We start from the raw sequence: 17,130 nt of genomic DNA on the forward strand, positions 1-17,130 counted from the left end.
GGAGGTGCAGTCAAATCTGTAAAAAAAAAAAAGCGATGCTTTATTATGCACTTCAAGGGAACCTGAAGCACTTTAGGAATTACTTCGGAGCATGTAAGCACAGTCCAACGCAAGCACAATTCACAAAATGAGAAAAGAGTCTTAAACGGGAAAGTGAATGCTAATGGCATTTTCAGCCAAAAAAACAGACGCTGTAGCCGCAGGGCTAATTTCAATTCCGAATCAAGCTGTCCCCCTTTATAAGCTCCGACTACAGCGCGTCACAATTCAGTCACACAGACTGCACAGTTTGTTATGCTCATTCGTCTACTACTTCATTTTCATGAGTAGAATAACGTGTCCTTTTTAAAACCACTTTTCAGAAGTTCTTCGTGCTGATTGCAAATATTGAAATCGTTTTCAATTGTGTTGTGTTAACGACGGTGGGCTTTGCCTTCAGATATGACGCAGTGACTTCTACGTAAATTAGCCCGTCTGGTTGCGACATAGGTAGGTTGGAAGGGAAGGAGGGCTCTCTACTTTGAAATCATGCAATCACTTATAAAAACGCCCTTCTTTTGGCATTTTATCGAACATTAATTTTTTGTTTTAGATATTTCGCCGACTGTTACTTGTCTAGCAACAAAATATTCTCAAGAAGTCTACATACAGGATGAGGAGCAGCGTAAAGCTAATTTAGCAGCACATAAAGTGCTAAAATGATGCATTGAACCTGTAGAACATCCTATAATATGCGAACATCTATAAATAACAATACTTTTATACCTAATAACTTTTGTTTCAAACAGAACCTTAGTTCACGAATCCTTCCTTCCTCTTCCTTTGTATTCAAGATTCTCCGACAGATGCTCAGACGGAAGTAATAGAGCCATTTTAATTTACCACAATTAGGGTGTACCAAGATATACATATTTATATATATATATATATATATATAAATATATATATATATATATATATATATATATATATATATATATATATATATATATAAGGGAAAGAAGTGTATACCTAAGGGCCCGTTTTTTCCGTGTTTTTAACACAATATTAATGAGATCTAACAGACAGTAATGCCAAGGAATGTACAGGGGAAGTTATTAGAACCAATGGAATGTAAATAAGAAGAAAGAAGAAAGAAAAGTGGATGAAAAAATAACCAGCCGTGAGCAGAAATCGAACGCGTTATTCGAAGGTCGTAGGTTCGATTCCTCCTAACGGCTGGTTATTTTTTCATCCACTTTTCTTTCCTCTTTCTTCTTATTTACATTCAATTGCTTCTAATACCTTCCCCTGTACATTCCTTGGCATTACTGTCTGTTAGATCACATTATATATATAGATATATATATATATATATATATATATATATAAATATATATATATATATATGTATTTATATATATATATATATATATATATATATATATATATATATATATATATATATATATATATATATATATATATATATATATATATATATATATATATATATATATATACATATATGTGGTGTTTAACGTCCGAAAACCATCATACGATTATGAAAGACGCCGTATTGGAGGGCTCCGGAAATTTAGACCGCCTGAAGTTTTTCAACGTGCACCAGGCTAGGGTGCACCAAACGATGTTACTTTTCTGTTGATACAAGCAAGTAAGTATTTACATACCGGACATCTCAGACGATTCCACAGCGTACTCCAACATTTCTGATTGCTCAGCCATTTCTGAAAAAAAACGCAACATGTCAGGTTACTGTTACAAAACCACTAGAACTCTGTGTAAGATCTGTTACGAGGTTCTTATGAAGCAATGTCACAAAAATGGCAAAGAACAGGGTGCTGGCGAGGCACAACTGAGGTAGGGGCTATAGTACGCACGCAGCCTCTGCCTAATAAGCTCGAAAAAATGTGTGGAGTCGTGGAGGCTCGCTAGCCTGGAAACAAATAGGTGCTTTAGTGGAACCAAGTGATCCTCCACACCACCGTAATTAGAGCAGCAATACTTATTTTATTTTTTTTTTTTGCTGAGAAGCATGTTCCAACGCAGCGCAAGGACATAAGGACAAGTTCTTGCAGTGACTACAAATCACCTTGTTGCAAGAATCATTTCAAGTACCATTAAAACACTCATATTTAAGGCATGTTTTCTCGTTTAATATCTCAAAACGTGTAACTGTATTAGCGCTGTTAGCACTCATTTCGTCTTGTTGGCCTTTACATTTGAAGAAAGCATTTTATGATAAACTGCGAAGCCTGAATTCATTAGAGCACATAGAACACGCACACTCCCAGGAATATTTATAAATATATATATATATATATATATATATATATATATATATATATATATATATATATATATATATATATATATATATATATATATATGAAGCCTCAGCGTAGACTAAGGGTGTCTTTTTGTCCCACAACAATAATCGTCACCTATATTGCGTTCCATCCTTGCGCTATCGCCCCGCGCCCAGTACATTCCGGTCACGATCGACATGCCCAACATCAGGGTTACATTGTATTCTCGATAGGAAAATGGCCAGCGCCGAGTTTTCAAGAAAGGAAGCGCACGCAAGCCTGATGACGATTATTGTTGTGGGACAAAAAGGCAACCTTTTTAGTCGATATTTTTTTAGAGTGTAGGTCATCAAATATTAAACATATTAAACAGGCATGCTGTGAAGAAAAGTGATAGAAAGGAGACTTCCAAGCTGTCCTCCTGTCCCCACTGTACATATCTATGTACAGAAATAGTCCCAGTCATTCGTTAGTAGTCGTGGCCTGTGACGTTAACATAGATTTTCTTTCTATTGGAAAAAGACGTGAGAAACGGACTCTATTTATTTATTTATTTAAAATTCCTTAGAGGCCCTTTACAGGGCATTGAGTAAGGGGGTAATTGGTGAAGTTTTACAGATCACACAAAATTAATTCACGCGTCACAAAGCGTATCAGCACAATGAAAATATGACGTGGTTTGCAATATAAGTTGAAGTTAACAGGCGATAACAAGAAAAAAGAAAAGGCGATTTTATAGTGCACACACGACAGTGAGAACCGAATACAGTCATTATAGCATATGAAGGCGACATCAACCAAAGATAGCCAGCTGGCTTTACCTCAACGACGTGCCGTAATTTGTTTATAAGTTGCAGAACATATAACAGAAAAAGCACCAAAAAATGTAGAACCTATACCCATATACACAAAACATTTCCAGTGTGCAACAAACATCACCGGGCACAAAATCCGACACTAAAAAAATATCCTTGACCGCTGCTCGGTTAAAGACATTTACTACATCAGAACATGGATTACGGGGCAAAGTAAAAATGATATAAGGGTTTCGTTTGGAACAACACACTTTTGTTATCAAAGTCGGGACTTAATTTTGTCATTTATGCACCCAGTGGTCACTATTGTGCTCCTAAGAATAAATACACAGATAATTTGCAATTTCTCTCTTTGGCTAACGTGGCTGCCATCGCTGATAGTTTAGCTAACTTGCTCTATTTTAGCCGCACTCTCCCTCCTTACTGTAAGCTCTCATTAGCGCTAGACTACACTGGTGGGTGAAAATGAAATTAATAGGCATAGTATTTATCTACGGAAAAGCAAGCCCGGCAAGAGACTAAGCTATTTAACACTAACTTGTAGCTATTCATACACTGAAAATCCGAAATACAGGTGCTATTAAAGAAATCCTAAGACTGGAAGGCTCCTTGCACTCGGGTTAAACTAGTCTGAACATATTTGCTGCTGTGGGGGGTCACATGGACGATAAACAAATACAAGAGTAAGACCCTGCCTATACGTCACAATTCGCAGGATTCAGCCTTAAACACTAATATTTCTTACTTACTGAGGGCTTTGGGTTCTCTCGAAGACCGGCAAGAATAGAACAGGGCAGCTCAGACGAACGCTAACTGGTTGGTCGTCTTTCTTTTCACTTTAATGATCGCTCATACCCGCCAGATTAAATAAACTACTTTCTTCTGACAATAAAATTAAGCTATGTTTATAATAAGCTTGTTATAGGCCTAAACAAAATAAAATCACGGCAAAATAATTTAGACGAACCTAGTTCGTGAACCGCCATAAATTAATTTCAAATTCTCCTATGGACGAGAGATAAATTGACTCCGCACCGGAGGAAGCAGGCACCCAAGAAAGAGTTTGCGCCATATAAAGGATTTTCATTGGTTTCAAACCACTTTTGAAGACTTGGCTTGAGCAGAGGGAACTGATGAAGAACATTTGAATAAAATTGTCTCCTATTAGCTCCAAATATCGGGCCCAGTGGCAATAAATCTGTACCAGCAGAGTGATGATAAAACGTGGAAACATATACACGAATACGCACTTTGGTAAAATTCCTTTGTTTTGCTTGCTTGAGAAAAGATGTCGTCAATATCAGGTGGATTGTTCTCTCCTTTAATTTTTAATGGATGAGCTGTACATTACCACTTCAAGGTTTGCCCAACGTTTAGTGCGAATGACCCCAGTACTGCTCGCAGAGACAGTCGCTCTTCAATGCACTCGATTGGCTGGACAACCAATTTCTTTCGTGAGCCACGGACAAAGCAAAACTTGGGTTTTCGTTATCTTCCTGGGGCGGCTATTACATGAATTGACAAGGAGGAGGAATAAACTTTATTATTCAGAAAGGGGAAGAGAAATAGGGGAAAGCAAGTTTGACGGGGACGAGGTTGGGGCCCAAGGGGCCGCAACACGAGCAGACCAGTCCGCCAGCTTGGCTGGTATATGCAAATTTGCAAAGAGTAAAAGCGAGCATGGGTATGCCACCTAGCGGTTGTCTGATCCTTTCTCGCTCGGCCGCGAAAAGGCTCGAGTGGGCATGCTTTCTGTATGTAGTATATTACTTTAAGCGAATAGTATATACGCATATACACTATAGCGCTTACAACGCATTAGCACATTCTATGGGCACAGTCCAGTTTACACAGCGTGATCACACCGTGAATGAAGTTTGTACAGATAATGGCAAGGAGCTATAATAACTGAAATTCAATAATTTTTTGTCCCATCGAGAATATAAAAGGAAAGCTATATCAACAATAGTATTTTTTGCAGTAAATCATGTATGATTAAAATCACAAAAAGGTCAAATTTCAAAGTGGTGTGCAAAATCACACATTATACAGTGCCACCATGAGAACACACAACCAAACAATTTCATTAACAACAAAATCATGGACGAGATTACCGCTAAATAACCATTTGAATGAGTCAGTGATACGAAGGAGTATATATATAATAAATAAATAATTGTAGAAGAATAAAATGTTCACCAGACGTCACGTGATGCCCGTGAATGTTTTTAAATAGAAATTCCCACCCACTACAAAGAGCTAAGCCACGTATATACTCAGGTATTTGACATATAATCGAGAAACTCATGGCAAAATTTTATTGTTGCTAAAAAATAAAAATGAAGCATACATGTTGGATAACATAAGGCCGATCGCACTCACATCAAACATAGTGAAATCGATTGACGAAACCATCAATATACGAATTAATGAACTAATTACCATGAGGTCAATTCTAAGCCCCTGTCAAATTGGGTTCAGGGCTGGTTGTTCAATTGGGGATGCCCACGTTGATTTAGAAAGTCGGCCTCAATTAGCTCAGCTACATAAAAAATATGCAGCTTTAGTTACCTTATACATCGCTAAAGCATATGAAACCATGGAGCACTCTAATTTGATAGATCGATTAGAATACCTTGATTTTCCATCATACATAGTAGCGTGGGTTCACAATTTTCTCGTAGACAGGAAATTTCATTGCTTTAAAGATGGGAGATAGGTTTTCATCATCTACTCATACCAAAACGAGGGGAGTACCGCAAGGCTTCGTGCTTTCCCAGGTGCTATTTAATTTACTAATGAGCACCATTTCACGTAAGCAGGATATAACAACTTATGTTTATGCATACGATTTCACATTTTTTGCAATGGCAGATAACACTCAGACCTTATATGGACTGCTTCATACTTACCTTAATGTATTGGAGAGCTGAATCGATGGCAACTTCTTTCTACTTAATCCGGCTTTTCCCGCTGCAATGCCCTGTGAACATCTCTCTGTCTTATCATCATGAGGATGTAACACAGGTGGAATCTGTTAAATACCTTGGGGTAATTTATCGCACACCGCTTAACTGGCGACCTCATATCAAATATATTGCTGGAAAAGGTGTGCGGGCCATTGCCATATTACGTAGGCCAAACAACTACCGCATAGGTATGAGAAGTGACATATTGGTAATGATATATCGCATGTACGTTCGTCCTATTTTGTAAATTGGTTGTGTACTTTCCTCTGGAGTTCCAGCTTACAAGTTTCGGCATCTAATTATTCTGGAAAAAGAAGCTTTGCGCTTGTGCCTTCGCCCTCCCAAAACAGTTGCTAACAATGTGTTGTATCTGGAATCGATGTTCCCTCCGCTTTCTTGTACAATTCCCCTTCTGACTGGTCAAACATTCTTAAGAATTTAAGAATCATCATTACGACATTCAAAAACAGCCTTTATTTTCACCCCGGAATTATTTTTTGGTGCTAGATGGCCGCGAGTGCAGACCCCACAATATATATTTGTGCAACATTTACTGGAGCCTCCAAACGTACGTATATGCGACATCATGCCGAGTCCTGATAATTCAGCCCCGGTGGAAATCCCATTTGGCGACATTTTTCCTAATAATGCCGAAATACCTTCCCATAATATTTTGGATAGTTTACTACAAGATCACCTGCGCAATATCACAGCGAACGTTTTTATTGCTACAGACGCATCGCAATATGATGAAAAATCAGGGGTTGGTATTTTCAGCACGATTTCGGATTGAATATATTTCCTTCGACTACCCGATTTCATAATCGTTTTTATGGCTGAATTTCTGGCAGTAGTGCTTGCCTTACACAAGTTAGATACAGCAATTACATCAGCTGTTATAATAACAGATTCCCTATATCTCTCTGTGCGGCACTTTCTGTTGGTGCTGATAATCAAGTAAGAAAGGCGTTACGTGCACTATTACTTGCGCATTTGAGAAAATTACGATTAGTTTTGGTGCCTGGACATAAAGGTTTATTCCTAAATGAAATAGCCGATTCCAAGGCTAAGTCGTCAGTCAGCGAACCGATTCCACCGCCCTGTCCATCATCGCTTATGTGACTGCTGCTTGATTCCGCAGACGTACGCTTATGGAAGTCTTTAAAGGTTCAGCACTAACAATATCTACAGAATATCGCCATTCATTATATCCCAGGTGAAGAGACTTTTGCCGCACTCGTAAACAAGAAGTAGCTATCACAAAGCTGCGCTGCCGGGTACGAAATGTGAATTTCTATTAACACAGGTCTATGAACACAGAACGCGCAGCTTCGCCATTGTGCGCATTCTGTGATGAACTGGAAATAATAGATCATTTCTTTTTGAACGGCAGGTGGTTTAACACATTCCGAAAAACCCTTTTAGAAATACCTTTACGTGGTATTGGTATGGACTTATCTGTGCCTGTCATTTGGTCTTTTGTAGCTTCTATTTCTGGTTTTTCTAATGCGACAGTATGTGCGGCCGTCCGGAACTATATTGATGAAACTAATAGGTTGACTAATTAACCAGTTCTATTATCCTAACATGTCCACATAATTATATACGTATAAAATCAAATTATTGCTCTATTCTAAGATAACTTTGTTTATGTATGTATTTGTATGCATTACATTAAGCACCACACATTACTAGGCTATCAGTAATCTTTCTGTTTTACCTCCATTATTCCAAATCTGAACAGTAATTTTTAAACCCTCTCGATTCCTGGCCAAACCCCCATAGTGGGTATGCGCCGCTATCAATAGGTGAACAACCACAACAACAAACGCATATAACGCGTTGCAGTTGTCTAGCGGGTGCCTCGCTTCTCCGCAGCTTCACGAGTAATAACACAGTAGGTACTGCCATACTTCACCAATATATGATTGATTACGGCATTGGATATCTTGCTTGCCTGTACTTGTAGTGTTCCATCCCATAAGCGTTCACGGCGAACTTCAACATGTTGTTCCTCCAGTTTCGGCTGTAACTGTGCTGCGCGTTTCTCACAGACGTTCCATATCTTATTATTTTCACTGTTTAAACGTACTTCAAAAAGGTAAAATGGAAAAGAATTTCCCATTTCAAGTTAAAAAACGAAACGTAACTTTGTCGTGAGAGATGCGGAAAATTGGTTGGCGTGGTATTTTTGAAAGTATATCCTATAATAACAAAGGTAATAAAAGCTTGAACATTAATATTGCTGGCAAATACAATAAGGATAGTGGAAAACTTGTCACTGAAAGGACCATTCTATATTGTGTACTTCTACAGATGCACCGATTATAACAAAACAGTGGACGCAACGCTCAAAATGCAATTAGCCCTTCTTTTCAGTGGTAGCTAAGCTGAAATTGCTAGTTTGCGACGCCTATACTACTGTAGCGCACTTTCAAGGAAGTAATCAGAATACAATTGTCTTCGTCAGACCAGCGATTGCCTCCTCCACACTTAATTCGTAGGCGCACCTATAAAGATCAATCAGACTTGACGAATTCAAGTGTCGCTTAGTTGTACGCCTAATAAATAAAATCAACAAATAATCAAGCCAAGGAAGCTATGGCATCAGCATTTCATTCACCTTCACTAAAATTTGACTCATGTACGCACTTCCAGGTATGCCATTCTCGTAGGTGACCACCTCGACGAAACTGGAAAGCAAGCTCAGGGACGCCAACAATGAGTCCACGTGAACTGTTTTCATCAAGCAGTAACAATCTGATACACCTTAATCTGGGACACCTTAATCTATTAAGATGACGACTAAGGTGCCTTGTGCCTGGAACAGAAGACCGCAGCACGAGTTATAGAAACGAAACAACTACTCAAGTTAAAACGTAGGTAGCATCTGAAGTCGTAAGTGCCGCCCGGCAGCCCAAATGAACGGCACAGTTGGGTAAGAGCACCACCAGTTTGAGCAACACTTGTTCGAAAAGACAAACTTTTTGGCGTCCTCACTGCGGCGTTTATAGGCACCGCCAACTAGCTTGAAAAACAACGTGAATACTGGAAACACGCGTAGAACACGTGATCACTTTCAGCCAATACGGGCGCGGCAAGCCTATCGATTATATACGCGTTCGGGTTCCTCGCGAACGATGGCAATTCAAGCCAAGTTTGAATCCGACAGATCCTAGCATTCACCAGCGTGGCTGAGCTCACAAAGCCAGTTTCGCCTCTACACGTTTTCCTAAGGACCTTCATTGTCCTAGGTATACAGCTCAATGCAACAAATGAAAAAGGAGAAGTGCTTGGTGTGAACAACACTTTAGAAAAGCTTGCGGCAGCGATGCTTCTTTCGCAGAAGGATCGGCTATCCCTGACGAAAGAGTGCACAGAAAATCTCATTCGCTTCGGTCATTCTCCCACAATGTTCGCAATAAAATTCAACCTAATTATTTTATTCCAGTATAAGCGAGGTCACACTTTGGAAAGAGGACTATAGACGTTGGCACCTGAGTGCGTCATTGTGCCTGTAACAACAACCGCCCACTCAGAGGCACTTGCAAGAAAATTGAAAGTGGCCAAAACCTTACATAAAAACACATGCAGAAAAATCAGGGGACCCTTTAAGAGTTGAAAGCGATAGCGATATTCTGTCCCTAGTGCGTACCTCAAAGACTTGGTGTATGAAACCTTTTCGAACTTGCTTGCACCAACTACGTGGCCTTAAAGGTGCAATAGGGTTTTTCACAAGCAGAGGCATGGTTGTGTGGTAGAACACCCGCTTTCCGCGCAAAGACCCATGTTCCCCCTCTAACACATATACTTTATTATTTTATTTGAATCATTCTTGATTTTTCGGTCACGCAAAGTATCTTTTTCGCTCACAACTAACGACACCGATACCTATGCCGGAACTTTTGCATAGCTACCCGTTTAACGCGCTAAAATAAAAGGGCGAGTACAATTTTGATCAACATAGAATAGCCGACGTATTATCATCGCCGCAAACAAAAATCCCTGAACACAAACAAAACGCAATACTCACAGCAACACCAAATAGCTATAAAAAAGTATATGATTTATTATCACTCTATTTTTCCTAACTAATAGTTCTTCCTTTTATACATTTGTTGTTCGACAGTTTTTTAATTTGGTAGTATAGCATTTGTCAACTATAGATTTTCTTGATCCTTTTATTGCTATTGCTAACATGCTCCATAGTAAATTTTGGAGGTCATCAATATTTTGAAATTTGTCAATATTTTTTCTGTTCAAATATTCTTGTTTCAATAGTGTGTTAATTTGATCACACAGTGTTTGTGAACCCTACCTTCTCCTTATTCTATTATTTCTGTATTTAACATGTCGGAATGTATGAAGCAAATTTTTTTGCTAGTCGTGTAAGGTGAGTGAAAAGGTAGTGTTATTCGTGAGAGATGTGTCTCAAACCCCGCGGCAATGTCTTAATTCCTGTATGTTCAGTATGCCCAGTTTGCTTAAGTGTTCTTGAACAAACTGGGCCGTAGGACATTTCTACGACAACGAGGGAACAACGACGCAACGATCTGCCACAATACGAAACTCCTCGGCAAATTGTACCACCTAACGAGAAGACGAGCTAAGAGCTCGACAGCTTTGAAAATACTTTGACTAACGTAGTGAGGCAGTCTACAACAAGGCTGCCGAATCAAGTAAGGCAGCCGTCATGGTAATTTGCCGCATACCATTGAAACTGGCGCGACTCCGCTTGAAACAACCTGTACCACAAATGTGGCATCCGCGGCTACTGCTCTAGTTCATAGAGATAACGAAACCTAAAACACCTCCGCGGTAGTCCTTTGATTTTCTGGAGGTCTATAGATTGTGTGTACGTGGTGGACAAGCGAATGCCATCCCGAGAATATTCAGCGACAATCTGTTACAAAAAACAAGCCATTACCTGGTGCCAAGATGTAGAGGGTATCTCAGAAAATGAGCTGGCGTGACCATCGGCTGAAGATTCCACCAGCTTAGCACAGAGAGATAAAAAATACAAACCTCACACTGCTCAAAATATACTTGAACACCGACGTACGACAAGGATGTGTTGTGCCCCACCATAAATTCAGGCTAACAGTTCCACATCTGGAATGGTTTTATTACCTAAACTCTACATATCTGAAGTGCCAGTTGATATCAACGCTTCTCTGCATAGCATAAGAATATTGGAGTAAACCTGTGGAAGCACAGTGACCTGTGATACTCACGATTCTCCTTTACTTTGTGAGTCTGTCTGCTCCTGAACAGGCTTAAGATCTGAAGGGGTCTCGAGAGAGAGAGAGAGAAAAAACTTTATTAAAAGGTCAGTCAATTGCTCAGGCATGGCCCGTTGCCCCTAGCTGTCGGCCGGAATCCCTTGGGACGCGGCAGCAGCAAGGGCTTGACTGATGATGTCGCGCTGGACGTTGGGATCTGGGCTGCAGAGCAGGGCCTCCCAGGATTATACAGTGCGAGAACCATCGTTTCGACTTGGACATGTCCACACCATGTGGACCAAATTCGCTACCTTATCACAAAATTTACACTGGGACTGGAAAACTGCGGGGTGCCACTTGCTGTAAAGTGCGGGGTTTGGAAAAACCCCGGTCTGTAACTTTCGCCACAAAATCTCGTTTTTCTTACTTAGTGAGTTGTCCGCTCTCGGGTACACTTGCCGATTCAGCCTGTAGTGTGCGATGATTTCATGGTATGTGCGCATATACTCGCTTCTTTGTTCGGTAACTTGGGAGGTTCCAGGGGTCGACCGGTAGGTGAGACCTCGGGCGACGGAATGAGCCTCCTCGTTCCCTCTAAGGCCTTGGTGAGCTGGAGCCCAGACAAGCAGAATCTGCTCTTTGGGTACTCCTACCATGTTTAATATACGGACGGCAGTCTCCGTCACCCTTCCCGATTCGTAATTTCTCACAGCGTTTTTGGAGTCGCTGATGACCACCCTGATCCCCTTTTGGCTGATGGCCAAAGCTATGGCCACTTCCTCGGCCTCTACAGTCTCGACACCAAGTACTGTGCAGCACGCAATTAGGCCACCATCTCCCCTGACCGCCACTGCCGTGTGTGCCGCTTTGCTTTCATATTCCGCAGCGTCTGTATACGGGACGTCCTGTCGACCAGTGTACCTAGATTGTAATGCCTCTGCCCTGGCTTTACGCCTGCCTTCGTGAAAGTTAGGGTTCATATTTCTGGGTAGCGGAGGTATCTTTATCCTGTCCCTGATCTGTATCAGTATGTCTTTTGAACGCGCTTGCTCACGCGTGGGCTCATAGCCCAATCTCTTTAATATTGCTCTCCCCGTTTTAGATCCGAGTAGTCTTTGATGTTGTGCAGTCAGAGTAGCCTCAATTAGCTCATCGAGTGTGTTAGATACCCCCAACTTCATAAGTCTGTCAGTTGACGTGTTTGGGGGAAGTCCGAGCGCGACTTTCACACTTTTCCTGATAATGGTGTCGAGTTTGCCCCGCTCCGCTTGGTTTAATTTTAAATAAGGTGCCACGTACACTATCCTACTTATTATGAAGGTCTGCACTAATCTAAGAAGGTTCGCCTCCTTCATTCCAGCATGCCTGTTTGCTATTCGTCTGATGAGACGACATGTCTGATTAGAACTGGCTTCCAACCTAGCAAGAGTTTCAGAATTCCTACGGTTCGCCTGAATCCTTAGTCCAAGGACACGGATACTGTCGACCGCGGGGATCTCTGCGCCGTTAACATACAAGTGGATGTCCACTTCAGGCCCGTTGTGGAGCCGCCGTTTTCCGGCGGGCGTGAGGAAGAGTGCTTCCGACTTTTCGGCCGAGCATTTAAGTCCTTTGGGGTCCAGGTACTCCACGATTTTATCAATGGCGATTTGCAGAGAGCCTTCAATTTGGCCGTCACTGCCCTTGTTCATCCATAATGTTATGTCATCCGCGTAAATGGTGTGATTTAAATTCTCAATATCCTTTAACTGTTCAGGCAGTTTCAACATCACACTGTTGAAAAGGGTGGGTGATAACACCGAGCCCTGAGGTGTCCCCCTGTTGCCTAATTTAATGTCCTCGATGGATTCTTTCCCGATTTTTAAAGTGGCTGTCCTGTTCGAAAGGAAGTCTTTGACATAATCATAAAGTCGCTTTCCGACATTCAGGGAGCTCAGACTCTCCAAGATTGATACGTGCCTCACGTTGTCAAATGCTTTTGCCACATCTAAACCCACGATAACTTTTGTGTCTCGCGTTGGCTTGTCTATAATTTGGTCCTTGAGCTGTAGCATCACGTCGCACGCTGATAGTCGGGGTCGAAAACCGATCATGGTGTCCGGATACATACCATTGTCTTCCATGTACCTATTGAGCCGCGTCTGAACGACATGCTCCATGAGCTTACCTACGCAAGACGTTAACGATATCGGCCTAAGATTCTCGAAACAGAGTTTTTTACCCGGTTTAGGAATGAAAATTACATTTGCGAGTTTCCACTCCTGTGGTATCATCCCTTTTTCCCAACACTCCTGCATGTACGTTGCTAGGTTAGCGATGGACCTATCGTCTAAATTACGGAGCATTTTGTTAGTCACTCTGTCCGGCCCTGCCGCTGATCTAGTCCTTAGCCGATTAATCTCCGCTCGCACCTCAGCCAGGGAGATAGGGGCGTCTAAGGCTGCGTTTTCCCGCCCTCCATAATCTGGGAGAGGTTCGGATACGGCGGGATTAATGTATCTGCTCCGAACTTCTTCTAAGAGTTCCTTCCTAGTACCTTCAAATTGGTGCGCCATTCGTTCCAATTGTTGTTTAGACGCTGTCTTCGTGCTCTCCGGATCTAAAAGAAGACGAAGAAGTCGCCACGTCCCTGACGTACTTATATTTCTATCCATCTCCTGACAGACGTTCCCCCACCTTTGCTTCGTGAGCGTGATGGCGTGCTCTTCAATTTGCCTGTTCAAAGCTGCTATTTGTTTCCTGATACTCCGATCCCATCTCCTCTGTTGGAGTCGGTTTTCCAAAGCTTTCTTTTTCTTCCAAAGATTTACTAATCTCGTGTCTACCACTTCGTTGTCCTCCTCGGTTTCCACCACTTCAGTGGCTTCCTTAACATTACGTAACACCCCATCGCACCACTCGGCAATGTCGGAAATGGGAGTCGGGTCGCCCCTGAGGTCCCTGAAAGAGTCCCAATTTACGGCCTCTACCCTTCGTTTCCGAGGTGTTGCCGGGCCTCCCTCTACCACTATTTCTATGATCATGTGATCACTGCCTAGGTCCTCGTTTGTGTTGCACCACGTGGCACTAGTGCCGCTCCCCGTCAGGGTAAGGTCGGGTGTGGTATCAACCGCGACACTATTTCCCTTCCTTGTTGGCTGCAACGGGTCGGTTATCAAGTCCAGATTATGAGTTTGCATGTCATCCCACAATTTCCTGCCCTTAATTGAAGCCTGCCTATATCCCCATGCCGTGTGGTGAGCGTTAAAGTCACCGACGATCAGCAATGGGTTGTTCTTACTCTTACGTCGCGTAGAAGCGAAGAGGTCCCCAAAGTCGCATCGCCTTTGTCTGGGAGAGCTGTATATATTTATTACGAATAAGCTAGCGTTTTTCTTTTTTTGGGGTATTAGTTCTATGAGAACATGGTCGATGTGTGCATTACCAATGTCATGCTGCACCGCCGTAACGTTTCGCCTGACCAGGGTGGCCACCTGCGTACTCGTGCCTTCGCTTACATAGGATTTATAACCCGGCAACGTCGCCTTTCTCCCACATTCCTGTAAAGCTATAACATCCGGTCGATCCCCTTTCCTCAGGAATTCCTGCAGAACCGCACGCTTGCGCGTGAAGCCTCTGCAGTTCCATTGCCAAACGGTGTTCTTACTGAATCTGTGAGCCATGATTGCCACTAAGGTGATTAATCGGCCTGCCTAATACTTCTTGGGCGAGCTGTTCATACGCGCGATCCCTCTTCGCGAATTCTGTTTTAAGTTCCTCGGTAAGTTTATTATCCCGCTGATGCAACTGCTGATTCAGATTTTGAAACATTTCGAACATTCGTTTCTCGAAGGCCTTACGCCATTCATCGTCCTGGGTAGATTTGGCTTCAATGTTTGCCTCCAGTTGCGCTATTTTCATGTCTATCACTGTCGCTACGTTCTCCTCTATTACGGGCTTTTCCGCTTCTTTTGCCCTCTTTTTCGCTGGAGGTGGAGTAGCGCTCTGCTCCTCCGGCATTTTTATATTTTGATTCAGTGGCATTTGTGGTAGGGAAACCGGTGTTGTGTTAGATGACTTAATAGCTATTTGAAGCTCCTCTATTTGCCGACTCATCATTGCTAGCTGCTCTTTAAGCATGCGATTCTCTTCCTTAATGGTTAACATTGCTTCATCGCGTTTATCCTGGGAGGCCCTATCTCCCCAACCCACCTTGCGGTTTGGCGACGTGGGTCTCCCACTGTTGAGGACAGCACTGCCGGAAGTCCCCTCGTTTACTGGACCAGTCATTGGTGGCAGATCTCCTTCTTGTCTTTCCGGTAGTCTTGGGAAGGAACCTGCTCTTCCTCTTGACCCTCTTCGATGCTTCGACCGGCTCCTGGACCGTTCTTTGATCTCTTCCATTCTGCACGTTTGTGGATCGGCGTCTTTCGCCTTCCGCTCTTCTCCTTCCATTCGCCGCCAGGCCTCCCACTGTCTCTTCTTTATTGTATAAGGGGTCCTGAAAGCTTCCTTGCATTTCCGATCTGCTGTCAGATGACCTTTGCCGCACAGCTTACACTTGGGCTCACATACATGGTCCTCGGGTGGAGCTGTCATTCCGCATCCCCGGCAGCGAACATGGTCGCTGATACACACGTCCGATCTGTGTCCTAGCTGGCCACATCGGTAGCACACCTCGTATCGTTTCTTATAAAGCACGCACTTCAGCGGTACGCCGTAACAGTACATCCACCTGGGCACTGTCTCATTTTTGAAGATGATGACCGCTGAACTTGAGTTCCCCAGCTTCCTAACACCAAGTATCGGCGGGTTCCTTGAGTTGTCGAAGGCCTCTGTCAGTTCCTCTACTGACAATCTCGGGTCGATGTCGCGCACCACACCCCGCCCGCTATCCTCGTGCGGCGCGAGGTACGCCGTGACGTCATAGCTCTTGCCTTCAATCTTGATAGACTTAATCCTGGTCACCTTCCAGACAGTGTCTATGTCTGGAGTGCTGAAAATCAGGGTGCCTTGCTTGTAGTTAACAATGAACACTTCCTTTTCTTGTCCCTTAATCCACGGAATTTGCGCTGCCATGCGCACCGCTTCACTGAGCCTGGTGTTCGGAATTTTTGTGAGCGCCAGCCCGCACTTCGGACGAATGATTATCTTGTAGTCGTTCGCCGGCAACCGCGGTAGGTACGACGCAATCGAGCGCTCCGCGATCTTGTGCCCCAGCTTTTTGTATGCTGCGTTCGCAGCCGCCGTCTTCTTCCTGTCTTCGCCGGGCTCGGTTCCACTTTCTGCCCGGGCGTTGCCATCTTGGCGTCCCTGTCTGTCACCTCTAGCGGCGTCACGCAGCTCTTTAACATGTTTTCCAACTTTCGTGATCCAGTCAGCGGTTCTAAATTCTTCAGGGGTAATTTCAGTACCCTCCACGGTCACCTCCATTGCCGTCGCGTCTCCACAACGGGGCTCTGAAGCGAACGCCGGGGGCGTCGGCCACCGCCGAGCCGCCGCGTTTGTTCACCGCTAGCGTTAGGCTTTGCTGGGCGGAGACGCAGTCGACACCAAAATAGCCATAAAATGCCCCAAAACGTACTCACAGTCCTGAAGTCGTGGTCTAGATGGTCCAGAGAACTTCAGGCAGGAGATTGTAGGAGTTGTTTGCTGTAACTGCACAATTTCCACCAGACCATACAACTTTCCGCGGAGCTGATGCGAGGCACATCCGAACTCCCTGGCCCCCTCGAGCGGTCAAGTATAATGAAGATCTTTTGCTACCGTCTCCTCGTGCCGAGCTGCGATAGAAGCGTGCAGGTAGGTGCAGTTTGTAAACCAGCGAAGCGACGCC

The sequence above is a fragment of the Rhipicephalus microplus genome, chromosome 6 (genome assembly GCF_043290135.1).
Source record: "Rhipicephalus microplus isolate Deutch F79 chromosome 6, USDA_Rmic, whole genome shotgun sequence".
Lineage (NCBI taxonomy): Eukaryota > Metazoa > Arthropoda > Arachnida > Ixodida > Ixodidae > Rhipicephalus > Rhipicephalus microplus.